Here is a 10323-nt window from a genome sequence, read left to right as displayed (position 1 = left end):
TTCCCTATAAAAGTAGAGCAACTGGACTTTTATAAAGTGACAAAATGAGTTTCCTTCCACAGTGAGCGGTCAGTCAGCAGAGATAAGAGGAGTAATGTACGTTCTTACCAGCTTCCTGAGCCACATCTCAGTGTTGAGGAGCAGCAGCTCAACATGAGATCCTTCCAGATCACTGAGCTCCTCACCTGATCATGAAGAACAAGCTTAGCAAGACTTTGCTTTGTGGCTCAGCTTTCTTGTTACAGGTGCGATCTCATACAACTCTAGCATTACAATGTTTCTCAGTACTTTGGCTCTGCAACAACTCTTTATGTAATGAACCTGCATTTTGTAAGAACTCTCCCAAGTGTAATAAATTTGCATTTTGTAATAAAAAGTTGATAAGCAAAATGTAATATTTTTCGCACATTTAGTAATGACTTAATACAGCTGTTATTACATAAGCTAATACGAGAGTTGCATTTTTTCTCTCTCTTTTTAATGAATATTTAATAATCCAGTGTGTTATGTAATTACATGCCACATTTGTTTCCTTTACATCAAGTGCCACAGCTTATTATTTGTTTAAATTAAATTGTGTTAGATTACAGTGCAACTGCAACAACTAGTGCAACTGCACTATTGTAAAACTTACTATGTCACGCCCCCTTAAGGCTGATTCCTCACTTTTTTACGAGTATCCAACTGCACACTCCAAAACAAACCCTTCCAGGACACACCCACACCACACCAAGTTTATGCCTAAACCTAACCTTTCCCTAACCTTGACCAAGTGGTTTTTAGATTAGATTAGATTCAACTTTATTGTCATTGCACCAAGTACTAACACAACGAAATGCAGTATAAAGGGTATGCGATGGCCGGGAATCGAACCCGGGTCAACTGCTTGGAAGGCAGCTATGCTCACCACTATACCACCATCGCTGACTCTTATGTTGTTTTATATCTAAACCAAACCTTTCTCTAACCTTAACCAAATGGTTTTTATATCTAAACCAAACCTTTCCCTAACCTTAACCAATTTGTTTTGGTGGCTTAAGCAAAACTGGCTAAAATGCCACCTGAGATGATATACAACATATGTTGGTTAGAAATGTATTTGTGATATATCAATAACAATTGTGATCTGAGACAGACATGTTTCCCTGGAAACATAATTGAGAATGCAGCTTTGTTGTATTAGAAGGTAATTTTTAGGAGTCAGGGATGATAACACATGATCAGCCCCTCTCCTGCACTCTGTAAACAGACCCCAGCTCTTATTAATACACATTCCAGGAAAATGCATTACATTTTCCACAGGCAGCTCTTACTACAAAATGATTGAAAAAGCAATTACATTTTGGGAAGTTATTATAATATACAGTGTTAATATATGGTGTATTGTTACGGCCTCATTTCTTGAAACATTTCTAACATTTTCAAAGCACCAGGTGTATTATTTCCCATATCATCTCATGTTGTTCAGCACAACACCACAGTCACCTGCAAAAGGCTGTAACGCACCCAGAATGTTTAACCCTAAAAGTATGTTCCTCCAAATTTCCAAAATTCTCCAAATTTCAGTCTTATCCCACTTCTTCATGGACACTGAGTGCTTGCTGCACCTGGATGTCATTTGAATGCTATCTAAACTCATGAACTGCACCTGTGAGCGAACTTGACAGTGTGTGCAATTGGTTTATCTAAGATGTGAGATGCTTTTCTTTTGTAAGTGAAATTCAAGTTTCAGTTTCTGACAAGCAATGTCTCAGTTTAGCAGACATTGCAACAATTCTGTGACATTTATGGAACATCTGCCTGGCAGATTTTGATAATTGGCTGGACTTTTTTTTTTTTTTTTTTTGACAATTTACACAATGAAAGAAATCACAAATGTTTTGAGAGTAACAGTATTCAACTGAGAAAAAATATAATCAGTTTTGAGCAACACATATGGTAACCGTATCAGCTGATATATGTACTTATTCTTTTGTATAAATATGGTGAAACATTTCCAATTTGTTTGAAAGATTAAAAAAATTCACATTTGTTTTGAACAAGTGATCAAACTTTGCGGAGGTCATCAGATATTGCTTTTACAACATAAATTAACATTTGGGAAATGAGACAAAGCAACAGACCATTTTTGGAGGACGCATTTTGAGTCGAAATAGCAGGGTAAACATAGGTGTCACCAGTGACATTAAGAAAGGTTCTGTTCCATTTGCTTGCATCTGCTATTTCTTATGAAAATGGCTGCAGTGAAAAGGTTCTGCTGAGAAAAACTGGAATTCAATCACTGCATCCAATGCTGTACTCAGTCAGTCTAACAATCCTTTTAAGAGTCTGCAATGAACAAGCCCCCTGCTGCCTCCACTGGAGGCAAACAGCTCCAGTGCATACTGGAGATCACAGCTGGATGACACCATGAGGACGGCATCATCTGCAAACATCAGAGATGCCACTGTAATGGCTTTAGTTGCCCCTTGACATGCTGCCACAAACTAATTGCTTTGTGGGCTCACCACCAGAGAGACAAGGGCAGGGGTGGAGCAGACCCAAGGTCCCTTTGAGCCCTTCTGGGGCCAAAGAAGCCTGACAGGTCAATGTGAAAAATTATTAGATGTACACAGCAGATTGATTCTATTGTTCTATTATTCTGTTATTTGGATTTGACAAGTGTTGGAGGGTTTGCTCACTCATAGAGCTGATATGGCTCTTGGATTGCTGTTTAACACTTTAAAAAGTGTTAGATTAACTCTGATTGATGTGAACCTGTCTATATAACAGTGTTGGCGTAGCGTTTCTTCTCTCAGTGTTAAATAATACATCAATAATACAACAATACAATAAATACATCCTTCACGGATCCTTTTTGCTAATCTTTTCCTAAAGCATGCAGTCATATTTTGGAACTCCAATATTATTTTTCCTCCCTTTTATCCAGCCACTGGTTTCATTCATTCCACTATGAAATGACAACTTTCCGACTTCAAACCTTCTTCACACCAGTTTTCCATCACTGTAAGAAAGACTTCCACATTAGTTTTCCTAAAAGCAGCAGGACTGTTTTGATGACTTGAAGTAGGGTGGAGTCAACTCTCCCTCTGTTTGCTTTACATGACCAGTTATCAGTTTTGTGGTTTATGAATGGTCACGACTTTGGTAGCCACAGAAGCAAAACATTATAAGGTGGATGCTTCAACCAAAAGTTCACATTTGAAAATTCAGGGATTTTGATGCTATGTTGTGAAATCTTTAGTACACCAGCATGATTTGCAAAATGGTTTGCTGCGATGTAAAATGTGGACAGATTGTAGTAAATAGGCTAAATATTCCAAATCACTGGTATAGTCCTTTAAAGTGAAAACTCCCATAATGTATTTATGGCTCTCAAAAAATGATGCATAATTTTTTCCTTGGTATTTGCTCCACATTTTAATGATGAGAATCAAAAAGTCCAACTTGGACTCAATTAGGTTTACGTATAGTGAATGCTGTACATTGCAATATGCAATGGCCACCCATGGTATGATGTAATTTTGCACTCATTCTTTATTAATCAACCATATTTTCATATTCATATTTGTAAGTGTCTGTTGTCTTACTCTCTACTGATATAACACAAAAGTGACCCAACCTAGCCAGATCATGAAAACTACATTTGCTATTCCAAACACTCAGTGTCTGGTAGGCCGTTTTTTTCCAGGAAAAATCCATTGGCAAAGAAAGTGATGCATATAACCTTTGTGTGGTTGTCATAACCATGGCTGCACAGAAAAAGAAAAGGGAGCCACTTACAGAAATTTTATCGACAGAACATCCAAGCAAAGACATCACAGCACTACTGGCTACAGTGTTTGATTGACAGATGCTCTGTGGGACGTAGAGTGCAAAAACACCACTGCAATTACTGCTTAGCACAAAAGACAGATACGATAACAACAACAACAACAAAACACATATTAAGAATTACTGCTGTATTCTTCAAACACAGACAACTTGTACCCGTTTCCCCTTTTTAAAATTAGTATGTGCAATATTTTGGCATTTCTGTGGCATTCATATGGTAACAAAGATCAGCACTGACTCTTCGTTGTCTGCACTGGAAACCAAATAATTTGTAGCTGGTCCGTTGCTACTCCAGCCTATTTTCTCTGTATTTAGAAAGCCCTGACTGTCCTGTAGCTCTGCCCATCTCTATAATGGCCCACCCATAGTTTATAAAAAGCTCAGAATTCAGGCCTGAACTACCATTGCTTTCTTCTAAAGTGCTGACAGTAACTGACTGCGGTGCAAAACACTTTGCTGGAACCGTGATCCTGTATGTTACTAAGCCAAAGAGGCGTTGTTGTTTGTCTAAAAAGCTCTCAGACAAAGATGGTGAAAACTAGTTTAACATTGGGCCAGCTTTCATGATGGAGAGCACTCAGAGAAGCCAGAGGACTCAAGTTGGATTTGAGTCTTTAAAAACCGCAATCCAAGTCCATCATGTCAAGTATTTGCTCATGCAATTTGTATTCTATGATCACTGAAAATACAGCCTAAATATATTAAAGGACCACCAGTGAGCAGTGATTTCAAACTGCGGTTCCCCCACATTTTGCATTGGACCAAGCCATCTCCCAAACCACACGGGGATATTACAGATTTCACAACATATCATCGAAATCCCTCAGTTTTTACAAATGAATTTTGGTTGAAACAGCCACCTTATAATAGTTTGCTTTGGTAGCCAACAAAGTCATCGCCATTCATAAAACACAAAACTGATAATTCACTGTGAAGCAAACATTTGGCCAGGGGACTATTTTTCAGGTGAAGAGACCGTTTCACTCCACCCAGTGTCAAGTCATCAAAACACAGTGCTGCTGCTTTTAGGAAAACTAATGTAGAGGACTTTATTATGGTTTATATGGTTTATTTATACGCTTTATTACTTTATTATGGAATAATGGTGCGAAGAAAGTTTGAAGTCTCTCAAAGTTAATTTTCATATCGAAGTGGAATGAATGGAAGCCAAAGACTGTATAAAAGGGAGGAAAAATAATATTGGAGTTCCAAAATATGACTGGTTTGGGAAAAGATTAGCAGAAAGACATTTTGTAGATATTACACGGTGTGGTTCTTTAACGGTGTCCAGTTGATGATGAGACAAAATTGTCTCCTCTCATGAAACCAGTGCCGCACTTCTGCACCAAGCCGACTGTCAGATATGAGGTGCAGCTCTTGTGTGAGTGGTCGGGGTGTTATTGTCATATTGTTGAATTTTACATTGATTATTACTATTGACACTGACTAAATTGCTTTCAGATCACAAGTGCACTCTGTCTGTAGCTCTGAGGGTGTGTCTAAGGCAGAGACAGAGAGCGGTGTGTGTGTGTGTGTGTGTGTGTGTGTGTGTGTGTGTGTGAGACTATTGACTCAGATGGTGGGAGCATACAATGACAATGATATTCAGTAATGAGCATGGAAAACCAGGCCTCAATTCAGACGCACAAGGCCTATTTGCTTCATGCGTTTGTAGTCTATTTTTAATTTTTGTGTGCCTTGCATTTCCATATTTTACTCTCAGCATGTGCACGTCACAGTGTCCTGCACATAAGACCCCTACCTCTCCAACTTCTATTTTTAGAGACCACCTCGAAAGCTAAATCATAGCTCGAGCACGATATGGGGTGTAAGCTGATGCTATAGCTTTGCAGAAAGCTACGTTTTGCACACATAGTTATCATTTCATACTGTGGCCATTGTTTGGTCCCATTATGTGACCATGCATTCAATTTTGTGTAATGCTGCATCTTATGCATTTCATATGTGCTTGATTCAGTACTGACCGCTATGTTGTCACTTCTCTTTTTGGCAATTCTTGTACACACAATGTTTGGTCAGAATATAAGCACATGTTATCCCAGCTGTTTGTATCAACATGTTTGGCTCCAGTAATGAAGGGCTTGGTCAACAGAAACCTAACTTTACCTTGATCCATGAAGTTAACTGCTAAGACGCTGCAGAGATGTAGGTCATCTCTGTTTTGATGGAGATGGTGACTGGTTAAGGCTGGGCTATTTAATTACATTAAACAACCATATATTGTCATTTTCAATTTTCTGATTCAAACTCTTTAGCATGCAAATAAAATCAGCAATCAACACCTTAAACACAGACATATTATTTGATTGTGCAATTATGAGCTTATAATGCAGTTGCTTTATCACTCAGTCTATAATGTTTAATGGAAAGCATGTTATAAGCTTAATGAGCAATAATATGGATGGATGGTAGCCTCAGGATGTTCAGTCTGGAGAGCTCGAGCACACTGGTTTCAAAGTCTCATATTTCACTGTTTATTATATTTCACCAGGTGGCAGCCTGGAGGGGACCATGCGTTCAATCGTGTGTCTGTTGTGTGTTTATCTGTCTGCAGCTAATCTCTTATACTACTTGGCCTATCAGCCTAATTTTTTTTTTTTTTGGTGCACAGTTACGACTATGACTATGACTGACCCTAACCCTAACCCTAACCCTAACCCTAACCCTATGAGAAACACAGATACTACCTCTGTATTTCCCTCCTCCTGTCTTAGTCTGAGCACTGGACATGGAGAGGTACACAGCTTTTCAGGGGCTCAGACTTGGGCAAAAAAACAGCTGAGGAGTTAGCACTCAATTACAATATAAAACAGTTTTTTCAAAGGTTTTGAATCACCGCAGCCACAAGACATCCTTGATCATACAGTCAGAATTGCGCCCACAAAATAAGCTGATAGGCCCAGTAGTATATGAGATTAGCTGCAGACACGTAAGCACACACACGGACAGATAACATTGGCATTTTCACTTTGAAACTGACATTTTATATTGCTGCTCTGTTGCATCGCTTGTCCAGATTTGCACACCAAGGTAAGGTAAGGTCCAGTGTTACCCTCACTCAGCCCTTCCTCTCCATGCCCTGCTTCATGCACAGTCTTACTGAGGAACTGACAAAGAAAATACAATGAGTTTAAACAGTTTTCAGTATTCATTCTTTTAGTGTTACAAAACTGATGGCAAGTATCCATCTTTGGTGTTAAATACATGAGCAATAGTAGGTTAAAGGCGGTGACACGCAAGCCAATGGACAGCTGCTGACCGGTGTTTGGCTGTCACTGAGTGTCTGCAGCCCTCGTTTTTGTGGTGTGTCCCACACCGTTGGCACTACGCAGACCTCTGTCGGTGGCTTTTCAGCAGATTGAGCGTGTTGAATCAGCGGCAGAGCAATCAGGTGACATGACACATCACAACAGTCAGTCCTTGTTGTGTCTAGTTCTTTGACGTTGGTGTGGTGTTTCTCGGCCTTTACGCATCATTTGACTCCAATCCCAGAAATGTTCTGATCCATAAAAAGGCAAAAACAGACTTGGATAAGGACCTTTAGTTCATCAGGTGTCTTGGACAAGAAGGAGCAGCCATGCTTTTTTTCTATTGTTAATTGCTTCTGTAACCAGTTTCATTCAGAATATGAAAGAAAGTAGCAAATATGAAATCCTGTAAACAGTGCTTTCTGAATGGCTACCCACATGGCATTTTCGGAGATAACCGCTATGACTGCTACAGTTTAGTCAGTCAATCTCTGGTCACAGTGGATGTATTGTTAAAATATTAATTGGCTGTCTCCTTTGCCATCCCCCAGTTCCTCAGAGCTGGGAAAACTGCCACTTTTCCCATTTCCCATCAATAATATGGCCTGTGGTCAAAGAGGCCAAGGCCATGCTGGGACACCGGCTCTGCTTTGCAAGTACAGTCAACTGTCTGACTCGGTGGCATAACCAGGACAGTTGAGAGTACTCTATGAACAAACATATTTTTTGAATTTAGTTCAAGTTTTGTTTGGGGCACACTTCTTGTGATACCGCTACAGTGTGACGCAGATGTCCTAATTCTGTCCTCCATGACCGGCCACTCCTGAGTCATTTGTACTGCATTTTAGCAATCTAGCCCGTGGTTGGTAAAAATCAATACTTTAAAGATGAAATACAGTGTAGTGTGGACAGGAGGGTTTAGGGCCCACACACCGATGCAGCTCGTTTTTCCCCTCTGCTCATTTAGTAACTGTTATTGGCAGAAGAAAGTAACACACTTGAGTTTTGGAGAGCAAGGAAAGCAATGAGAATGTGAATGTGAATGTGAAGGAGACCAGTATTAGTAGTGGAGAAACTTTAAACTGGTGGAGAAGAGTGAAGTTAAAAGAAACATTTTATCCCAATACAAATGTGGCATCCTTCTTATTCGACAGGTAAGTTAGTTTGATAGCTAGTCCAAATACATACAAATAAAAAAATTTATAATATTCAAAAAACTGGAAAAGAAGGAAATATAATAGGAGGAAAAAAACAAACAAAGGGGAGTATCTAGTAAAACAGATCAAGATCCAAAAATAAAGAGAGAAAGAAAAAGAGGGAGAAAAATGCAGTTCTACACTGATCTAAAAATTCTATTAAATGATATATCAATGGGTGAAATATTTGGTGAGGTTACCTGAAACACCTGAAACTTAGGCTGTTCTTCACAAGAATGCGTGGGAGTCGTGGGAAATATAGCCTACTTACTGTGTGCTCACTGATGTTGCTGGAAACCATGACCTCACTGCAGAGCTTTGGCTCCTGATGTCGATGACATGAAAATATTTGAGAATACACAGCAAAGTGTTTGCACCATGATTTAAAAGTATATGCAATTATTATTAATTATTAATTATTATTAATTAACCAGCAGTTTTATGGACATTAAGAGCTAGGCTATTTTGTTGGTCTTACAAGGGTCCAGACAATATTGTTACCCTACAAGGGGATCTGAAGCCCACCAAGCCCTGCTGGAGGGGATTACTGTAGAAAATGCAGACCCTGAAAATTCATTTTATTGCATGTATTGACTTTTTGGAACTCTCACATCTTGGTGGATGATGATAGAACTCAAGAATATACTTAAGAAGAAGATCCATGTATTTTTTACTAGGTTTACCATCCATTTATTAATATATTAATGACATGTAGCCTCTATAGAAATTCAAACTGGCTTGGTATATTTTCAGTTTACTTCATTTACTGATGTCCTTACTGAGACATAGGACCTGAACAAGGGCCATCTCTTGAATAAAGACCAAAACGGATTTGTAATGGTGTGGAGCTGAGGCTCTGCCATGATCTGTTACGTGAACATGTAATGTGTCAAAAGGAGGGGTCAATAGTGAGAAACTGCTTTCACTTCACTTTATGTGCATCTTCATTGACCTGACAGGCTTAGCTGAGCAAAGTGCCTGTGGCTTTAATAGCACCAATTGGCTATGATCGTGAGGCTGTAGGGGTATGTGTGTGTTTGTGAGTGTGTGTGTGTGTGTGTGTGTGTGTGTGTGTGTGTATGTGTGTTTAAGGGTGTCACATGGCACGTCTTGAGAAAAAGATAAGGGTAATGAGTGCTGCACCCGCTTGAAGATTGAACCACCCTATAATGACACAAGTAGTCCCCAAGTGATCATCAATATAATCAATGGAAGCATCACAGATGTGAGAATAGCAAGCTTGTTTGTTTTAATGGGTGGACCAATGAGCTGTGTTACAGACATGCTGCACTATATACGACAAGATATGCAAAGCTTCCACTTCTCCTTTAACCAGTATTGGGTTTCCACTTTGCTTCTCTCTTATTAGCTCCTCTGATCTGCTGTTAGAAGTTTCAAATGGTGAAACATGTATGATGGCTGTATGTCCCGCAGCACACACATCAGAGGGCTGCATCTGCAATCATGGTGCTCAATGAATACGAAATAATGAATCAAATTATGAAATTCAATGATTTGTGTGTGTGTGTGTGTGTGTGTGTGTGTGTGTGTGTGTGTGTGTATGTGTGAGTATTAGGGCGTCAATATTATAGCAGAATGGCGAGCAATGTTTTCGAGGAGTGTTATTTGGTATTTCATGAAGACTGAGCCAAATTGTAACTTTGGCTTTTTTATATCTTTAATCCATTAACATTTTCATGAACTCCTCGAGGACACTCTGCTTGTGTAATATTCCTGAGAATACTCATATATCCCCACATGTAGTCATCATGTCCAAACTTTTCTGCGCTTCCAACATAGGTGCATTTATACCAATCTCCGTTATTATCTGCCATTGATTGTGTGGTAGAGTGTGGTGTGTGTTTTTTTTTTTTTTTCTTGGTTTGGTTTACATAATTACATTATGTAGGACATGGGCAGCCAGAAGCGCTTTTTCTCTTTGGAACACTTCAGAGAGTGAATGGAGCAGATCTATTTAAGGAAGTGGGTTAGTGGTGAGGGGAAGAGGCTTGATTCAGAGAATA

General features: G+C 39.3%; 1 non-coding gene across 1 annotated transcript; it reads right to left on the bottom strand.

Annotated features, from left to right (window-relative positions):
- Positions 1-852: 852 nt before the first annotated feature.
- trnag-ucc (transfer RNA glycine (anticodon UCC)) lies at positions 853-924 on the bottom strand. The gene has a single exon. It is a non-coding gene; the product is annotated as a tRNA-Gly (tRNA).
- Between the last annotated feature and the right edge of the window lie 9399 nt (positions 925-10323).

The sequence above is a fragment of the Myripristis murdjan genome, chromosome 7, assembly GCF_902150065.1.
Source record: "Myripristis murdjan chromosome 7, fMyrMur1.1, whole genome shotgun sequence".
NCBI classification, from domain to species: Eukaryota; Metazoa; Chordata; class Actinopteri; order Holocentriformes; family Holocentridae; genus Myripristis; species Myripristis murdjan.
This window is presented reverse-complemented; position numbering and strand designations above follow the sequence as displayed.